General features: G+C 41.3%; 1 non-coding gene across 1 annotated transcript; it reads left to right on the top strand.

Moving 5' to 3' along the window:
* Positions 1–18321: 18321 nt before the first annotated feature.
* LOC141640302 (small nucleolar RNA R71) lies at positions 18322–18428 on the top strand. Its single transcript, XR_012542934.1, has one exon. It is a non-coding gene; the product is annotated as a small nucleolar RNA R71 (small nucleolar RNA).
* Positions 18429–18827: the final 399 nt, after the last annotated feature.

Raw genomic sequence — 18827 nt, 5'->3', positions numbered from 1 at the left:
CAGACACCTCGTGGTCAGTCAGAGGCGACACAACGGAGGAGGCGGCCCCTCAAACAGGCTCCAGGTTGTCACCTTTCATGGGAGTGGGGGTGACCCTAGTAGACTCAGCCTCTGAATCAGCCACGACATTGTGATAAAACAGTGGGAAGGGGACCTTGACTGGGACATTAGGAGTGTTAGGAGCTGTGACTGACTCTGACTCCGACTCAGACTCAGACTCAGATTCTTCTTCACTTCCCTCCTTGAACATAGGGCCTTCTCCAGTTGTGATCTTGAGAATGCGGCCTTGGCGATCGGTCCACTTGACGGTCTTCCTCCAGCCTTGGGTAGCTTTCTCCGGGTCAGTGTCGGAGATCAAGGCGGTTGGGTCAAATTGATTATCCTTCAGGGCGATGTTGATAATGTCCTCATAGTCGAGGTGCTTGATGTTATCTTCCCCAAAGAGGAGTGTGACAGCTTGTCTATCGAGGCATGACGACGGCTTAGACTCAGTTGATGCAGCTTCGATGTTGTCAGGGATGAAGTAGCAGTCCTGGAAGACTTCCACTCCCGGGTACCTAGCCTTTGCCACAGAGTCATAGATCGGCTCTGGAAATCCATGGTAGAGCTCGGACTCTCCCTCGGGGACAAAGTATCCGTTGAGGATCGGATGATAGGGACGGAGGATAACTCCGTGCTTCTTGCGCTTTCGAACTAGGAGGTTCATCTCCTGGATATCTTCATCAATAGGCTCATATCCCAGTCCGAAGGGAATGTTGGGGACCTTAGCCTGTTTCAAGGGAGGCAATGGGTCCTTCAGTGGATTGAGCGGCAAACCCGGGAAGTTACCCTGGCGCATCATGATACGGTTGACTGTGAGGTTGGCAAACGGGTCACAATCAAAGGGTGTTGATTCACCAGTTATGGCATTCACAGCTTAGAATCCCCACATTTCATCATCATCTTCCTCAATGGTTTGGGAGGCTATTCCCTTTCTCATGACAGCTTTGATCGGGGAAGCAGGAATTATGATTGTTTTCCCGTTAAAGGAGACCCTGATTTTCTGGTGGAGAGTTGAGGTAACCGCGTTGACGGCGTGGATCCAGTGACGTCCCAAGAGCATATTGAAAGAGGCGTCGATGTCGACCACCTGAAAACTGGTTTGCCTTTCCAGTGGTCCGGTTGCGCAATCAAAGTGATAAGCCCTGCGACCTTGCGACGAGTGTCGTCGTAGGCGCGTACTCCTTGGTTTGTCGGGACCAAATCATCTTCCTTAATACCCAGCTTGTGAGCAGTCTTGAGAGGAATGACATTCACTGCGGATCCGTCATCTACGAGGACCATGGGTACATTTTTCTTGAGGCATTGTACGGTGATATACAGGGCCAGGTTATGATTGCCTCCAAAGGGAGGGATATCCTCGTCAGAGAAGACGACTGGGTTGTTCAGATCAGGGGCGTCCCTCGTCATATGTGCCACTATTTCTTCTGGGGAAGAGGTGGAGGGCACGGTTAACTTTCCCAAGGCCTGTAGCAAAGCCTGTCGATGCTCAAAAGATGTTGCGATCAGTAGCCAGATTGAGATCTCGGCTCTTGCCTTCTTAAGTTGTTTGAGGATCAAATTTTCAGGAGCCTTCGGTTGAGTGACTACTTCCGGGACGACTTGGTCATTCGTTGTTGGAACGACCATTGGATTGTTCAGGTTCTGATAGGGGCGTCCGGACCGGGTAAGGTGACCGATCTCTTTCGCCCGCTTCCCTTTGCTCGGGATGATATAGACATCCTCAACGTCGTCTCTCCAGATGCCGTTGATTTTAGGATCTCGAAGGCACCTTGGAGGGGTATTCCTTGGTAAGTAGTTCTTGTGAGGGATATTTTTGTGGGGGTGATTTTTGTGAGGGTGATTTTTGTGAGGGTGATTATTGTGAGGGGGATTTTCGTGAGGTGCATGCCAGAATGGTCGCGGGAGCAATCCGTCCTGGTGTGGGTAGTTTTGGGCGCTCGGGGGACTCTCCCTTGGGCGCGGTGGTGGAGGATTGAAGATAAGTCGACGGTAGGCATCGTCAAGTCGGGTGATCCTCTCGGAGAGACTGGCTATGGCTTCCTCATCCTGTTGGAACATGGTGAGCATCGTGGTGGCACTGAACACAAACACTCCGTCTGAGGGATATTTTTCCAAGGCATTCACCTCATCATCGACTGGCAGGATGAGGTGAGAGCAGTCCAGAGTCGGCTCATCGTCGGAGATGGCGTGGATTCCGAGAGGATTTGTTTTGTTGTTTGGCTTAGTCGGTGGGGGTAAAGGCAAATCTCCTTTCTCAATCATGTCTTGGATGATGTGTTTGAGTTTGAAGCAGGTTTCAGTATCATGCCCTTTCCCTTGATGGTACTGACAATAGGCATTGGGGTTCCAGAAGTGGGATTTCTTAGCATCGGTCGGATCCGGGGTGGGTCCGATTGGTAGTAACTTTCCCTGGTCCATGAGCCTCTTCAGAGCACTCGCGTAAGTTGACCCTATATTAGTGAACACTCTATGGAGGCGCTCAGCTCTCTTAGCAGATGGTTCAACGAGGTTAACCTCATCGATCTTGTTCGTTTGGCCGTAAGGGCGAGATCCGATCGAGGTGGATCCTTGGTAGCCTCTGCCAGTAGTCTTGGCCAAGACACCCTTCCGGAGGTCATCTTCAGTGCGTGTCCCCAGAATTTGCAGATCCTGGAAGGTCTTAATATTTTGAAACCTCAGTAAGTTGGCATACACTAGGCGGAGATTGTTGACGAACTTTTTCACCAAAGTTGATTCACTCGGCTTACTGACCAGTTGAGTACTCACCCTCCTCTAACGGGTTAAGAACTCGGTGAACCCCTCCTTGTCGTTCTGGGTTAGCACCTCGAGAGTACGGGTATTGGCCTGGATTTCGACATTGTCGGCATATTGTTTGGTAAACTCAACCGCGACCTCATCCCAAGTAGTAAGGTTTTTCGGATCAAGGGAGTAGTTGATCGGGTCCGTTCGGGTTCACAATTAAAGATGTGGTCGTTGGGTCACGGTCGAATCAAAACACAATTTATAACTTCACAAAACAACTCTACAATTAGTAAAGAGGCAAGTAAAGGTCGGATCCCAAGGGACGGGAATTGAGATGAGATTTCGATTGAAACTAGTGGTGTCTTTGGGGTGTCACAATTTGGGTTGATGTAGAAGGTCACTAACTAAAAATAGTAATGGAAATAGACAAGCAAGATGAATTAAAAAGGGGTGTAAACAATTGATTAAAAAGCACTAGGGTGTCATAGGTTCATAGGGAAATCATGGGATATGATCATACAAACATGTTCTCAAATTATAAGCATGCAATTATTGTTGTGATGGATTGAGTTGGGTTATATCTTACAATCCTAGGAAAGTTTGGGTCCCGGAGCCGAATCGATTAGATTGTACAACACCTACAAGTCGACTTAGTCTTCCCTACTCAACAACATGCATGGTCTAATGAGACTCGAGTTGGGTTATGTCTTACAAGTCTCATTGAAAAGATAGGTGATGGTGGTAAATGCAAGGATTCATAGGCTTAGCATTTCATCAAACATAACATGTGCATGAGTTGAGATCAAAACAAGCAAGCAAATAAAACATGAAAGCATATTAATTTAAGCATGAATCATTCCCCATGTTGGTTTCCCCTAATCACCCATTAACCCTAGCTAGGAGACTACTCACTCATTATCATGTTAAACATGCTAGCAAGGTTGTCAATCATACTAACAAAATGAAACATGATGAACAAATAAAAGTAATTAGCAATAATTAAAAAGGGATTAAGAGATTATACCTACTAATGATTCCAATAACAAAGCAAGAATAATAGAAGTACTTGATGTTTGATTGAGAGGTTGTCAATCTCCCAATAATAACCCAAATAATCTTCAATTACCCAAAATAAAGGATGAACAAGAGAGAGATTAAAGAACTAAAACTTGGATTAAAAATTGATTAATACTTGATTACAATATTAAAGAGAGATTTGATTGATATTAACTACACTAATTATTGATAAGAAGAACATGCTCCTTGATGTGACCATTATTTGCGCTTATTTAGTCCCCTAATTGAGCCTATTTTGCATACTATTATAGCATTTCATGGCCATTTTATCCGTCAAAACCTTCCTATTTGCTTTTCTATCGAATTTCATATGTTTTGTAGAAAAGGAGATAATAAGGCGGAAATTCCCGTCTTTCGTGCATATTTGGAAGCTTATTGATGATATTATATGGACTAGTATGAAGAGGAGGCAAGAATGATGACCAAAGATGTAATAATAAAGAGTATATAGAAGGGTCATAAGGTTTAAAGCAAGGAGGAAAAGCAAGGAAGCCATTCATGAAGAAAATGGCTCGGAACGCAAACCAAGAGTTGCTATTTTGACTCTGAAAATATGCTAGATGGAACGGCATCGAAAAAACAAGCGATCTAGGCTTTTGAATCACTCCAATAGGAGTCCGGATGAGAAAATGACGTCCGTTTTACAATCCGAGCTCAAACAAAGAAGCTGTACAGGAATCCGCGCGTCCCGCGCTGAAGACGCTCGGATTGTCCCAAATCCGCTCGGATTCCTCCCTTGCTACAATCCGAGCGTCTTGCTCCAAATACGCTCGGATTCCCTTGCTACAATCCGCCCGTCCCGACACCAATCCGCCCGGATTCCAGTCCAGCGCAAATTCGTTCTTCAAGCTTTCAAGAAAGACTCCCTTCCTCCGAAAAATACCGGCTCCTCCCTGCTCTAAACTCAAAAGTGTAATTACTAGTTTATCCCTTAGTTAACCCTAATGCATCCACCTAATTTCCACTATAAATACCCCATTTGTAATAATCCTTGGAAACAAGTTTTTAGAGTAGAAAATCCTTCTTTAGATTAGATTAGTAGTAGATTAGAATAGATTACTCTTTAATCTTTCCACAAATTACACATTAATCTTTCCTTTAATCATTGTTCAAGTTTATTATTGAGTAATTCAAGTTTATTATTGGGTAATAAGAAGATCAATTGGGTTTATTGGGAGATTGACAACCTTCCATCAATCATCAAGTTCTTCTATTATTCTTTGCATTATTATTTTGGAATCTCCATAGGTATAATTCTCTTAATCCTTGTTTTAATTATTGTTAATCTTTCTTACTTGTTCATCATGTTTGGCTTTGTTAGTATGATTGACAACCTTATTAACATGTTAGACTTGATCATGAGAGAGTAGTCTCTTAGCTAGGGTTAATGGGTGATTAGGGGAAACCAACATAGGGAATGATTCATGCTTAAATTAATATGCTTTCATGGTTTATTTGCTTGCTTGTTATGATCTCAACTCATGCACATGTTATGTTTGATGAAATGCTAAGCCTATGAATCCTTGCATTTACTACCATCTCTTATCTTTTCAATGAGACTTGTAAGACATAAACCAACTCGAGTCTCATTAGACCATGCATGTTGTTGAGTAGGGAAGATTAAGTCGACTTGTAGGTGTTGTACAATCTAATCGATTCGGCTCCGGGACCCAAACTTTCCTAGGATTGTAAGATATAACCCAACTCAATCCATCACAACAATAATTGCTTGCTTATAATTTGAGAACATGTTTGTATGATCAATTCCCATGATTCCCCTATGACCCCATGATATCCTAGTGCTTTTTAATCAATTGTTTACATCTTTCCTTTTGTTGCTTGTTTATTGCCTTTATTAGATTAGAATCATCAACCCATTATAATTGTGACAACCCCAAGCATAACCATAATTAGATTGAATAATTTGAGTAACCACCGTCCCATGGATCGACCTCGACTTACCACTAGCTAGTTGTATGTTGAGTATTATAAATGTGTTTGATTGGATGTGTGACGACATCACCCACAACCACTTTCACACCTACCCACAACAAGAAGATGAACCCATTGAAAATGTGATTCTCCAAATGATGGGAGATCAACAAAACTTCTTCAAACAAATGCTAGAAGAGAACCAAAGAAGGGATGATGTTCTTCAAGGCATTGTCGTCCAAAGAGAGGAATTGGAAATTCAAATTGCCCAATTAAAAGAATCCCAAGCAACCACTCCCCACCACTCCTTGGACATTGACCATGAATGTGAGTTTGAAGGAGTTACCTTTGATGAGAAGTGGGAAGAGCCAACCTCTTTGGGCTCTTGTGAGTATGAAAGTGTGGTATTTGATGATGAAGACATGAGGTTGAGTAAGCCAAATACTCTTAGCCTTTGTGAGTATGAGGGTGTGTCATTTGAAGTAGATGTTGAGGTGTTGGAGAATGAGTTGGTGAAGAAGAGTGAAGCCCCTATTTATGATTCATATGGAGAAAGCGATGATGATGCATCTATGGAAGAAGATGATGAGGGAAATATGGACTCAAATGATGAAGGGAGTTATGGGATTAGCTTTCTTGAGGAACCCATCCTTGAGAAGTTTGAAGATTGCTTCGATGAAGAGGAGGAATGCCTTCATGAGAACCTTTTTGCACCCACTATGGAGCCCATGATAGTTGGAGATGACATTTTGGACCTTCTCACGAAAGTCAAATCGTCATACAAGAATTACTTAGTGGGGAAGCTCAAAGAAAAGGTTAAGAAGGAGTCTATATGTGGAAATCTGGCATCCACTATCCCAAATCCTAAGACATCCCATCATCAATGCCATGAAAGTTCGCCTTCTATCCTTGGAGAATTGACTAGTCCAAGCATTCGCATCTTCAACTTTGGAAGAAATAGGAGCAACCGGAAAAGCCCCCATGACAAGAATCTCAAGTTTGCTAGTTTTAAGAGCCGGGAAGGCCACCATCACAAAGCAAAAGAGAAGGGGAAGGAGTTCAAAGGGAGGTCCCTCATGGATTGGCCCTACTCTATTTGGCAATGGTTCAAGACTTATTCATGCTTACTTGAGGACCATTCACAAACCTTTGATCAACTATTGAGAGCATTGAGCTCCATGGATAATGGAATATGAATGAGTTTGGTGGAGTCCTCCCTCAAACCACCATTTGTAAGATACCCTTTCCTTTCACTTTGCATTACATTTCCACTTGCATTTAGTTATATACATATACATTTAGCTTGCATTTGTATTATATTTCATATTGCATTTACATTATTTAGTTCATAGTATAGTTGCATTGTAATATAATTCATATAGATAGTTGCATGTAGACTAGAATTCATGCATTGTCACTAATGGCAAACATATTCATTTCTACACTAGAAATAGTGTTTAAATCGGTTTGGGGAGGTTTGATCATAGGTGACCATAATTTACTAGAAATCATGCATCATATAGTATAGTTTAGATTGCATTCATTTGTTATATATGTCATATAGAATTGCATTTAGTTAGAGCATGCATTCATTCATATCATATCATTGCATTTGTACTTTATTTCAAAAAAAAATATATATATCAAAAATTCAAAAACATGTTTTTCCTTTTTATTCCTACTCCTACATGTACATTGAGGACAATGTCCAAAATAAAGTGGGGGATGGGAATTTATATTCCAAAAATGCATAAAAATTGAAATTTCGAAAAATCACAAAAATATGTCTTTTAATTTCATAAAAACAAAACCCATAAAAATTTGAAAAATTTAAAAATCCAAAAACAAGTTCATTTCCTTTGTAGTGTAGACTTGTATATATTGTTTTGTATATATTGTGTTTGTTCATCCTTTTTCACATTGATTGACTACGCCACATCCGAGACATGAGGATATTGAAGACCGCATGGTATGATCTTTCCAATCTCCTTTTTCCTCTTTATGTTAATGACTATGTGGCTTTATTTTGATTGATGCGGTAAAAACAATGTAAACTTAGGACTTGCATTTAGTTTATATGGCATATTAGTTGGTAGAATCATATGCATTAGGATGTTTATATGGTAGTTGCATCATGGCATGTAGTTTGCGTGTTAGAAAATTTTTGCGAAACCATCTATTTGGGAAGCTTGACAAGTGTATATAGGCCCTAGTAGATGCTTTTTCTTCTTAAGACTTTGCTTGTTAGAATACTTGTAAAACACCCTAGGATGTGTCATGCTAGTATCCTTTGACCCATGGATTAAGGCCTAGTCAAGAGTACCTTGTGGTGTGATAACTCCTTGGCTACCGTTTATTCCAAGGTGACCCTTGAAACCATGCATCCATCCATCATTCATCCATGTTCTACCATACATTTTGTCAACAAAAGGGAATGGGCACAAAAAGAAATCAATTTGAGTTCAATGAAATGAAAAGTGAAAGAAAGTTTGCAAAAATGCATCAAAAGAAAAGAGGAGCAAAAATAGACTCCTAAGCTTCAAATACAAGGCACCCTCGTTACTAATTGGGGTGACTTTGAAAATGTTCAAAAGAAATGCAAAAAGTTGTCAAGTATTGAAATGCCAAAAATCAAAAAGAAATGGCAAAGCAAGTGTTCTCAAATGTCAAATGCCACATGAAATTGGGGGGAAAAACAAAAACAAAAGCAAACTCCCAAAGTGAAACTCAAATATCTATCGATCCCTTTATCCATTGTATCCATTTTTGTGCATGGTAGAGAGGGGACGACCCTTCTTCTTGTCTAGGCAAGAGGGGGAATTTCGCGATCCTCCAGTGTTTCTAACGCCATAGGGAGTCTACTCTTGACAAAAGCATTTAACAATTGAGGACAAAGGTACCCTAGCTTGACACAATTTGGAGGTGATTTATTGGTATCCTTCTAGGCTTAGTAGTTTGAACAAATTGCATCTATGAAGGATTGTGTACCCTTGAATTGCTTCCCTTGTAGATAATTTCCGCCACTTAGATGAGGAAAGTGGCTATTCTTTTGTAGATGCATCCATTACTTGATTTTGTGTGATTAATGTTTGGATGTGTCGCCATTTTGGCAAGACCCACCTTGCCTTACAAGAAGGCATCCTACCTCATGGTTGTCTTGTTGTGAGTTGAAGGGGCGGAGTGAGACCCGCTAATTGTCTCATATCGGTTATGTTAGTAGGTTAGTTTAAATAAAAGTCTAGTTTTAGTCACCTCTTTACTCGGGACGAGTAAAGGTTCGGTTTGGGGATATTTGATGTGACCATTATTTGCGCTTATTTAGTCCCCTAATTGAGCCTATTTTGCATACTATTATAGCATTTCATGGCCATTTTATCCGTCAAAACCTTCCTATTTGCTTTTCTATCGAATTTCATATGTTTTGTAGAAAAGGAGATAATAAGGCGGAAATTCCCGTCTTTCGTGCATATTTGGAAGCTTATTGATGATATTATATGGACTAGTATGAAGAGGAGGCAAGAATGATGACCAAAGATGTAAGAATAAAGAGTATATAGAAGGGTCATAAGGTTTAAAGCAAGGAGGAAAAGCAAGGAAGCCATTCATGAAGAAAATGGCTCGGAACGCAAACCAAGAGTTGCTATTTTGACTCTGAAAATATGCTAGATGGAACGGCGTCGAAAAAACAAGCGATCTAGGCTTTTGAATCACTCCAATAGGAGTCCGGATGAGAAAATGACGTCCGTTTTACAATCCGAGCTCAAACAAAGAAGCTGTACAGGAATCCGCGCGTCCCGCGCTGAAGACGCTCGGATTGTCCCAAATCCGCTCGGATTGCTCCAAATCCGCTCGGATTCCTCCCTTGCTACAATCCGAGCGTCTTGCTCCAAATCCGCTCGGATTCAATTGCTACAATCCGCCCGTCCCGACACCAATCCGCCCGGATTCCAGTCCAGCGCAAATTCGTTCTTCAAGCTTTCAAGAAAGACTCCCTTCCTCCGAAAAATACCGGCTCCTCCCTGCTCTAAACTCAAAAGTGTAATTACTAGTTTATCCCTTAGTTAACCCTAATGCATCCACCTAATTTCCACTATAAATACCCCATTTGTAATAATCCTTGGAAACAAGTTTTTAGAGTAGAAAATCCTTCTTTAGATTAGATTAGTAGTAGATTAGAATAGATTACTCTTTAATCTTTCCACAAATTACACATTAATCTTTCCTTTAATCATTGTTCAAGTTTATTATTGAGTAATTCAAGTTTATTATTGGGTAATAAAGAGATCAATTGGGTTTATTGGGAGATTGACAACCTTCCATCAATCATCAAGTTCTTCTATTATTCTTTGCATTATTATTTTGGAATCTCCATAGGTATAATTCTCTTAATCCTTGTTTTAATTATTGTTAATCTTTCTTACTTGTTCATCTTGTTTGGCTTTGTTAGTATGATTGACAACCTTATTAACATGTTAGACTTGATCATGAGAGAGTAGTCTCTTAGCTAGGGTTAATGGGTGATTAGGGGAAACCAACATAGGGAATGATTCATGCTTAAATTAATATGCTTTCATGGTTTATTTGCTTGCTTGTTATGATCTCAACTCATGCACATGTTATGTTTGATGAAATGCTAAGCCTATGAATCCTTGCATTTACTACCATCTCTTATCTTTTCAATGAGACTTGTAAGACATAAACCAACTCGAGTCTCATTAGACCATGCATGTTGTTGAGTAGGGAAGATTAAGTCGACTTGTAGGTGTACAATCTAATCGATTCGGCTCCGGGACCCAAACTTTCCTAGGATTGTAAGATATAACCCAACTCAATCCATCACAACAATAATTGCTTGCTTATAATTTGAGAACATGTTTGTATGATCAATTCCCATGATTCCCCTATGACCCCATGATATCCTAGTGCTTTTTAATCAATTGTTTACATCTTTCCTTTTGTTGCTTGTTTATTGCCTTTATTAGATTAGAATCATCAACCCATTATAATTGTGACAACCCCAAGCATAACCATAATTAGATTGAATAATTTGAGTAACCACCGTCCCATGGATCGACCTCGACTTACCACTAGCTAGTTGTATGTTGAGTATTATAAATGTGTTTGATTGGATGTGTGACGACATCACCCACATCACTCCTCTAATTAGACTAATGGGGTATTTATAGTGAAAATTAGGGAGGATGCATTAGGGTTAACTAAGGGCTAAACTAGTAATTACACTTTTCAGATTGAGCAAGGAGAAGCCGGTATTTTTCGAAGGAAGGGCTTCTTTCTTCGTAGCTTGGAGAAGAGGAAATCACGCTTTGCTGGAATCCGTGCGGAATGGGGTCGGGACGGGCGGATTGTGGTGGTGGAATCCGAGCGGATTCGAGGGAATCCGGGCGGATTGTGGCGGTGCAATCCGAGCGTCTTTGGAGGAAACCGCTCGGATTGTGCTGTGAGGAGACGGGCGGATTGGAGACAATCCGCTCGGATTGTGGTCCAGCATAAGTCCTTCTTCTTTGCTTCCCTTTTCTTCATAAATTCCTTGGGGATTTCCTTGGGGACTCAAGGATCCTTTCTCAACATTGCTCATCTACTATCATATGTACAAAGGCCTTCTAATCTTGTCTCTCCTTGATGCTTGGTCATTGGATTCGATCAATTTAGCCTCGTTTTGCCATGAAAATGCAAGATTCCTACTCCTTCCTACCAAGGGATCAAAATCTCAAAGAATATGCAAAACAAAGAACTAAAGATAGTAAATGACCCAAATATGCACTAAAAAGCATGGGAACGAGGCTAATTCGGGGACTAAATGTGCGCTAATTATGGTCACATCAAATATCCCCAAACCGAACCTTTGCTCGCCCCGAGTAAAGAGGTGACAAAGACTAGGACCAATACTAAACTATCCTAATAATATAGCCGATATGAGACAATTAGCGGGTCTCACCCCGCCCCTTCAACTCACAACAAGACAACCATGAGGTAGGATGCCTTCTTGCAAGGCAAGGTGGGTCTTGCCAAAATGGCGACACATCCAAACATTAAGCACACAAAATCACATAATGGATTCATCTACAAAAGGAATAGCCACTTCCTCATCAAGCGGCGGAGGCACTAAAAAGGAACAAATTTAAGAGCATGTAATCCTTCACAAATTCTAGTTCAACAAATTACTAAGGCTAAGAGGATGGCACTAAATCACCTCCAAATGGTGTTAAACTAGACTACTTTCGTCCTCAATTTCCAAATGCTTTCGTCAAGAGCGATCGGATGGTGGTGGAATGATGATCCCTATGATGCTAGTAGCATATGACATGACAAGTCTCGAATTCTCTACAAAATTAAAGGTCATGGATCGTCCCAAGCTCGACCAAGTGGCTTGACAAAAAGGCTTTTTGGGAATGAAATGCTCAAATCTTTATACACAACGGGTGGATATGACTAGTATTCAAAAATTGACCTCATTTCAACTTTCACATTTCAAAAATTTAAGATGGGGTTTGTCCCTTCCGGGCTAGTGTCCTTTGCTTTCGCCAATCGCTTATTAGGCAACCGGTTAACCTCTAGACAATAGCTTTTCGGGGTGATAGTCACTCTGTCTCTGGGCGGCCGAATTCACAACCGTATGGGGGCCCAATTCAATGGATCCCGCACCAAAGCACATCGAAGTGGTACGCCTCCATCAAAACAACTAAAAATTTTTCAACATTCAACAATTCATAACATTTGAGGTTTCCTTGGCATTAAATTACTTCCACATGACAAAATTTTCGAAATGAGCACTTCAAACTTATTGATAGAAAATATTTTTGGGTTGCCTTACCACAAGGTCAAACAAGGTCACCTAGACAAGTTAACCAAGTCCACATCGCATCACGGGGTTGGATAGGTGACTCACATGCAAACCCTTGACTAGGCTTTGAGTCATGGGTCAAAAGATACTAGTATGACACTATCTAGGGTGTTTTACAACCATTCTAGTAGACAAAGTCTTAAGTTGAACAAGTATTTGTAATGGCTTAGTTGCTCTTGTCAATGTTCCAAGTTAGGCATTTTTCAAAATTTTTCTAATATGCAACTACATGCTATGATGCAACTAATATAAACATCCTAATGCAAGTGATTCTATCAACTAATATGACATATAAACTAAATGCAAGTCCTAAGTTCACATTGTTTTACCGCATCAATCAAAATAAAGCCACATAGTCATTAACATAAAGAGGAAAAAGGAGATTGGAAAGATCATACCATGCGGTCTTCAATATCCTCATGTCTCGGATGTGGCGTAGTCGATCAATGTGAACAAAGATAGAACAAACACAATATATACAAAACAATTTGTACAAAAGGAAATAAACATGTTTTTGGGTTTTCAATTTTTCAAATTTTTATGATTTTCGAAATTTTTCAATTTTTTTGTATTTTTGAATAAGAGTTAAATGTTAGAATTCCCATCCCCACACTAATATGGGCATTGTCCTCAATGGCCAAAGTGATGGAAATTATGCAAAGATGATGCATGATTTCTATACTAAATGCAATCTATTCTAAGCTACACTACATGATGCATGGTTTTTGTTATGACGGAGAGGATAATTTAGATTACCTCCCGTTGTGTATGCATTAACTTCCCCAAACCGAGTGAGACATTATTGCTAATGTCCAAGGATGGGTGTAGTTCATGCACACACTATGCAATGTATGAAACTAATTTGTCAATTTGGATTTTGCAAATGGGAACAATAAAATGAGAACACCTCAATGGTACCGAGGTGTGAGTCCTCTAAGGTGCTTAGGACTACTCCATCAATGATCAAAATTAGTAAGAATACAAGGTAACAAGACATAAACATCTTTTCATGAAACTTTGAAAAATAAAGAGGAGAGATGAGAAGACTTCACTTAAACTTAGGTGGGTGCCTCTCGCCCGCTCCACCTAGTGATGAAGTAGTCTTCTAGACATCGGCATCATCTCCCTCTACATCGCTATCCCAAATTTCCTTTGAAGCATCACTCAAACTTGGGTCCATGAATTCGTCTTCCTCACTCTCATGCTCCACCGTGTCACCTCCACAAGAATTTCCACTCCCCTCCTCTTGTCTCCCGTTCGCTCCTTCATTAGCTCTCTCCGAGTTGGGGAAGAGCAACTCCATTTGAGCCCATGAGGGGAAAGCTCCTTCCTCACTAATCCGTCCTCTTCGAACCATCTCGTGATATTGAGGATAAAGTGCATAGTACGTGTCCACGGAGGTTTCGTATTGACGGTAGTGTAGGTCTTGCAAGATTCCCGTGACAAAGTCGTCGTGGGGGAGGATGAAGGGGTTTAGATGGTTATACGGTTGGTAGGGAAAGGGATAGGGAGGTACTTTTATCTTCTCGTCTTGAGTTCGTTGTTCTTGTTGTTGTTGTGGTGGATTTGGAGGCGGTGGTGCATGCCTTGCTTGACTTGGGATGAGATAGGATGGCATTGGAGACAAGTTTCCTCTTCTTGGGGAGATACGTGGTAGATCGGCCATTGGAAGATAAATCGGATCGCTCCCTTTTGTTAACCACTTTATCCGCTTATCGACCCCCTCAAGGGTTATCCAATGGTGTTGGACAAGAAGAAGATCTTCATTAATCCTAGTGCTTCCCAAGAGAGGAGTATACTCATTGTTTTCATTGAATCTCGGGTTGAAGTGCTTTGCAAGCCTAGTGATGAGCCCTCCATTCACTATGTGCTTCATTCCATCATCATTCCCATTTCTAAACCTTGCCCATTTCTCTAGCAAAACTAGAGGTGCATTGAAGGATACACATTTCTCCCTTGAATGTTGAGGTAGGATTCCATAAACACAAGGTCCAATTGATTCACGATGGCCGGATCTCGGCGGGCAAGTAGAGTGCCCGAAAGAAATCGATATGTGAGCCTCAAGATCGGATTTTGGATATGAAAAGCAAGAAATTCCTTGGTATGGATGAAATCCCGGCCCGTCATGGCCCTCCACAAAGGTTCAACACTATACTTCTTGGGCTTCGATGTTCGGGTAGGCGAAACATCAAGTCCAAACACATTTGCGAATTCTACAAGGGTCATCATCCTAGAAACATTCTCCAACCTAAACTCTATGCATATCACCTTGTTCAAAGTTGTAATCTTCAAAAAGCTCAAAAATTCAAGCACAAGAGACCGATAGGTTGGTTCATACATGCGAAAAAGGGTTGAAAGACCAAAAACCTCAAAGAGAGCTTCCACTTGGTGATAAATCCCAAGTTTTCTCAAGGTAGCATGACATAAAAACTTAGTGGGAAGAATATTCTTACTTAGAAGCCGGTGGAAGACTAATCTTTGCACATCATTGATAAATTCCACATTTGAGAAGTCATCAAGTCTTGTGAGATCTACAATCTCCTCATGTTCTCTTCTTAGTGTGTTGAGATGGGAGGTAGAAGAACTTCCCCTCATCCTTGGTCTTCTTGCATCCGTAAAGGAGGATCTCCTTGGTGCCATTCTTGATTCTTAAGTTGGATTCTTTTGATTTGTGGAAGGGTAAGGATGTTCCTTGTTGATTGAGTGTTGCCTTTGGAAACCCTTGAAAATTGGGGTTTTTTGATTTTGTGGGTTAAGAGAGTGATTTGGATATGTATGGGAGTCATAAGGAGGTGGGTTTTATAGTGCAAGTGGAAGGAGTAGTGATGTGTCACTATAAGTGTGGTGGGGTGTAATTTAATTAGGGAAAAATCGGGTCAAAGCACCGTGGGAGGACGAGCGGATTCAAGCTGAAGACGCTCGGATTCGTGCTCCTCGGGACGGGCGGATTCTGGGCAATACGCCTGGATTCTGTCACAGCGAAGATTTCCAAAATTTGATATCACAAAGACGGGCGTCCCGAGCATGAGACGCTCGGATTCTTTCATCATGGGACGGGCGTCTTTTCCTGAAGACGGACGGATTCCTTCACAGAAATTTTTCTTTGAAATGCACAGGTAGAAAGACGGGCGTCTTCCTTTAAATACGGCCGGATTCTTCAAGACGGGCTTTTTTCCCTCAGGGACGCTCGGATTCGACCTCAGTCCAAAAATCTTCAAATTCTCAGCGCGGCTGGACGGACGGATTCTTCTCAGAACGCCCGGATTCCAGCAAGACGGCCGGATTGTAGGGAATCCGCATCTGTTCAGCTGCGAGTTTATCCTTTGACTTTATTTCCTCCCTTAGATGCGTCCCACACTTGGAAATTCGTTCCTTCCTTCATTCAAAATTCATTAGTAACCCTCCCTCACTTACGCTCATGAAAAGAGTTCATGCTATTTATTAAAACAAATGCAATAAAACAATAAATACAAGTTAGAGGGTTAGCATATTTACAAGTGGTGGTTTAGGGAGGACTCCACCAAACTCTCATTCTTGATGAGATGTCAAGGGGGCATGTTCAAGGTGTTGTTGATGTTGCTCAACACCTTGAAAAAGTAATCAAAAGCTTGTTCATTATCATGGTAGAGGTCCTCAATAGTCCTTTGCCCTTGTTGTTGATCTTGATCGATGGCATTACCAATGTAGGGATTAAAAATCCCTTCAAATTCGTCGTCCCAAAGACCACATACTTCATTAAGTTGATCATTGAAAATTTCTTGATTTGATGGGGACAACTCTCCCAATTTCTTCCCTTGGCCAACGAGGCCATCCTCTTCTTCTTTGGTTGATTTTGATGAACTTTGCAAGCTCTCCTTGTCACATTTCACTTGCTCTTTGAATGGAGCATCTTCAATTTTCTTCTTCCATTGGAGTTCCGATTTCTTCCTCTCATCCTTTCGGCTATAATCATCAATCATGAAACACGGTTCATGCAAACGAGGAGCTCTCATAGTCTTGTCAAGATTAAAGGTTATGCTTTCATCTCCCACTTCTATAGTGAGCTCACCATGTTTCACATCAATCACCGCACCCGCGGTGTATAGGAAAGGTCTTCCTAGAATGATCGGAATGTTGGAATCTTCCTCCATATCAACAATGACAAAGTCCACCGGGATGAAAAACTTCCCAATTCGCATGGGGACATCTTCCCATATCCCTAATGGTGTCTTTGTCGATCTATCGGCCATTTGGAGCGTGATATTGGTGCATTTAAGCTCTCCCATCCCCAACCTTTTACTTACCGAGTACGGCATGACACTCAAACTAGCCCCTAGATCACATAAGGCTTTGTTGATCGTTGTGTCGCCAATGGTACACGGTATTGAGAAGCTTCCCGGATCCTTTAGTTTTGGAGGTGAACTCCCTTGAAGTATTGCACTACTCACCTTAGTGAAGGCGATAGTCTCAAGTTTCCGGATTGACTTCTTCTTTGTGAGGATATCTTTCATGTATTTCGCATAGGCCGGCACGTGATTGATTAATTCCGTGAAAGGAATCGAGACTTCCAAATTCGTCACAATTTCCATAAATTTCCCAAGTTGATCATCAAATTTGGGCTTGGCTTGACGACTTGGAAAAGGAAGTCTAATCACAATGGGCTCCTTCTCCTTGACCTTGTCTTCATCTTTCTTTGAACTTTCTTCTTTTGATGATTCTCCATCTTTGGAGTTTTGCACAATTTCACTAGCCTTATCACTAGCTTCCACAACTTCATCCTCAACTCGCTTCTTCGGTGCTTCATACCTCATACCACTTCTCATGTGAATGGCACTAACCGTTTCATGTCTTGGGGGTTACTTTGAGGTGGTAATTGCCCCTTTTGTCTTTGTGAGCTTGAAGATGCTAGTTGAGTCAATTGGGTTTCCAACATCTTGGTGTGAGCTAGGATGTTGTTGATGGTGGTTTCCTTTGCTTGGCTATCTTTTTGCATTTGAGTGGAAAATTCTTGTTGATTCTTTTGCATTTGGAGGACCGCTTTTTGGACATCAAAACCTTGGTCATTTTGGTGATTGTATGGATTTTGATTTTGGTAACCTTGGTTTTGATTGAAAAAGGGTCTTTGATTTTGGTTTCTCATGGGTGGTGGAGTGTATGTTGTTTGAGGGTTTTGAACATTTTGGCTTTTATATGAGAGATTTGGATGGAATTTGGTATTCTCATTGTAATAATTTGAATAAGGGGTACCACTCTTGTATGCTTGGAAAGCATTCACTTGTTCATTTGTTCCCCTACATTCACTTTGGTCATGTCCCAAAGTTCCACAATTCTCACATATCCCACTTGGGATTGATGAGGATGCCGTCATGGCATTAAGATGATGCTTTGGTGATTTTGAGACTTCTTCAAGTCTAGCCATAGCTTTTTCAAACTTCAAATTGATTGTATCAATGTGAGCACTAAGTTGAGCACCCAATTGAGTAACGGAGTCCACTTCATGCTTTCCTCCTCTAGTAGCCTTGCGAGGTCTACTATATTGTGAGTTATGGACCGCCATTTCCTCAATCTTGTTCCATGTTTGATTGTCATCAACTTTGGTGAACATTCCATTTGATCCCATGTTGAGAATGTTCCTTGAATCTTCATATAAACCATTCCAAAATTGTTGTACCAAGAACCATTCGCTAAGTCCATGGTGAGGACATGAGCGACAAATTCCCTTGAACCGCTCCCAAGCTTCATACAAAGATTCTTCATCCCTTTGCTTAAAACCCGTAATTTGAGATCTTAGCATGTTAGTCTTTTCCGGTGGGTAGAATTTTTTGTAGAAAGCTAGAGCCAACTTCTTCCAAGAATCAATTCCGAGAGTGGCCTTATCAAGGCCCTTCAACCATTGCTTTGCGGTGCCGATTAGAGAAAAAGGAAATAAGACCCATCGAATTTGGTCTTGAGTTACACCAGTTTGAGAAATCGCATCACAATAGTCGCAAAAGGTTTCCATATGAGAATGAGGGTCTTCACTAGGCATCCCCCCGAATTGGCTCCTTTCGACTAATTGGATAAAGGCGGATTTGGCAATAAAATTTCCGGTTAGATGTTGTGGTGTAGGAGTACCGTTGGGTAGGTTCTCCTCGGTGGGTACGGAGTGTGATGAAAACTTAGGCATTGTAGGTTGATTTTGTGGGGTATTGTG

Source organism: Silene latifolia, unplaced genomic scaffold (genome assembly GCF_048544455.1).
Source record: "Silene latifolia isolate original U9 population unplaced genomic scaffold, ASM4854445v1 scaffold_75, whole genome shotgun sequence".
NCBI lineage: Eukaryota > Viridiplantae > Streptophyta > Magnoliopsida > Caryophyllales > Caryophyllaceae > Silene > Silene latifolia.
The sequence above is the reverse complement of the archived record's forward strand: the minus strand, read 5'-3'. Positions and strand labels throughout refer to the sequence as shown.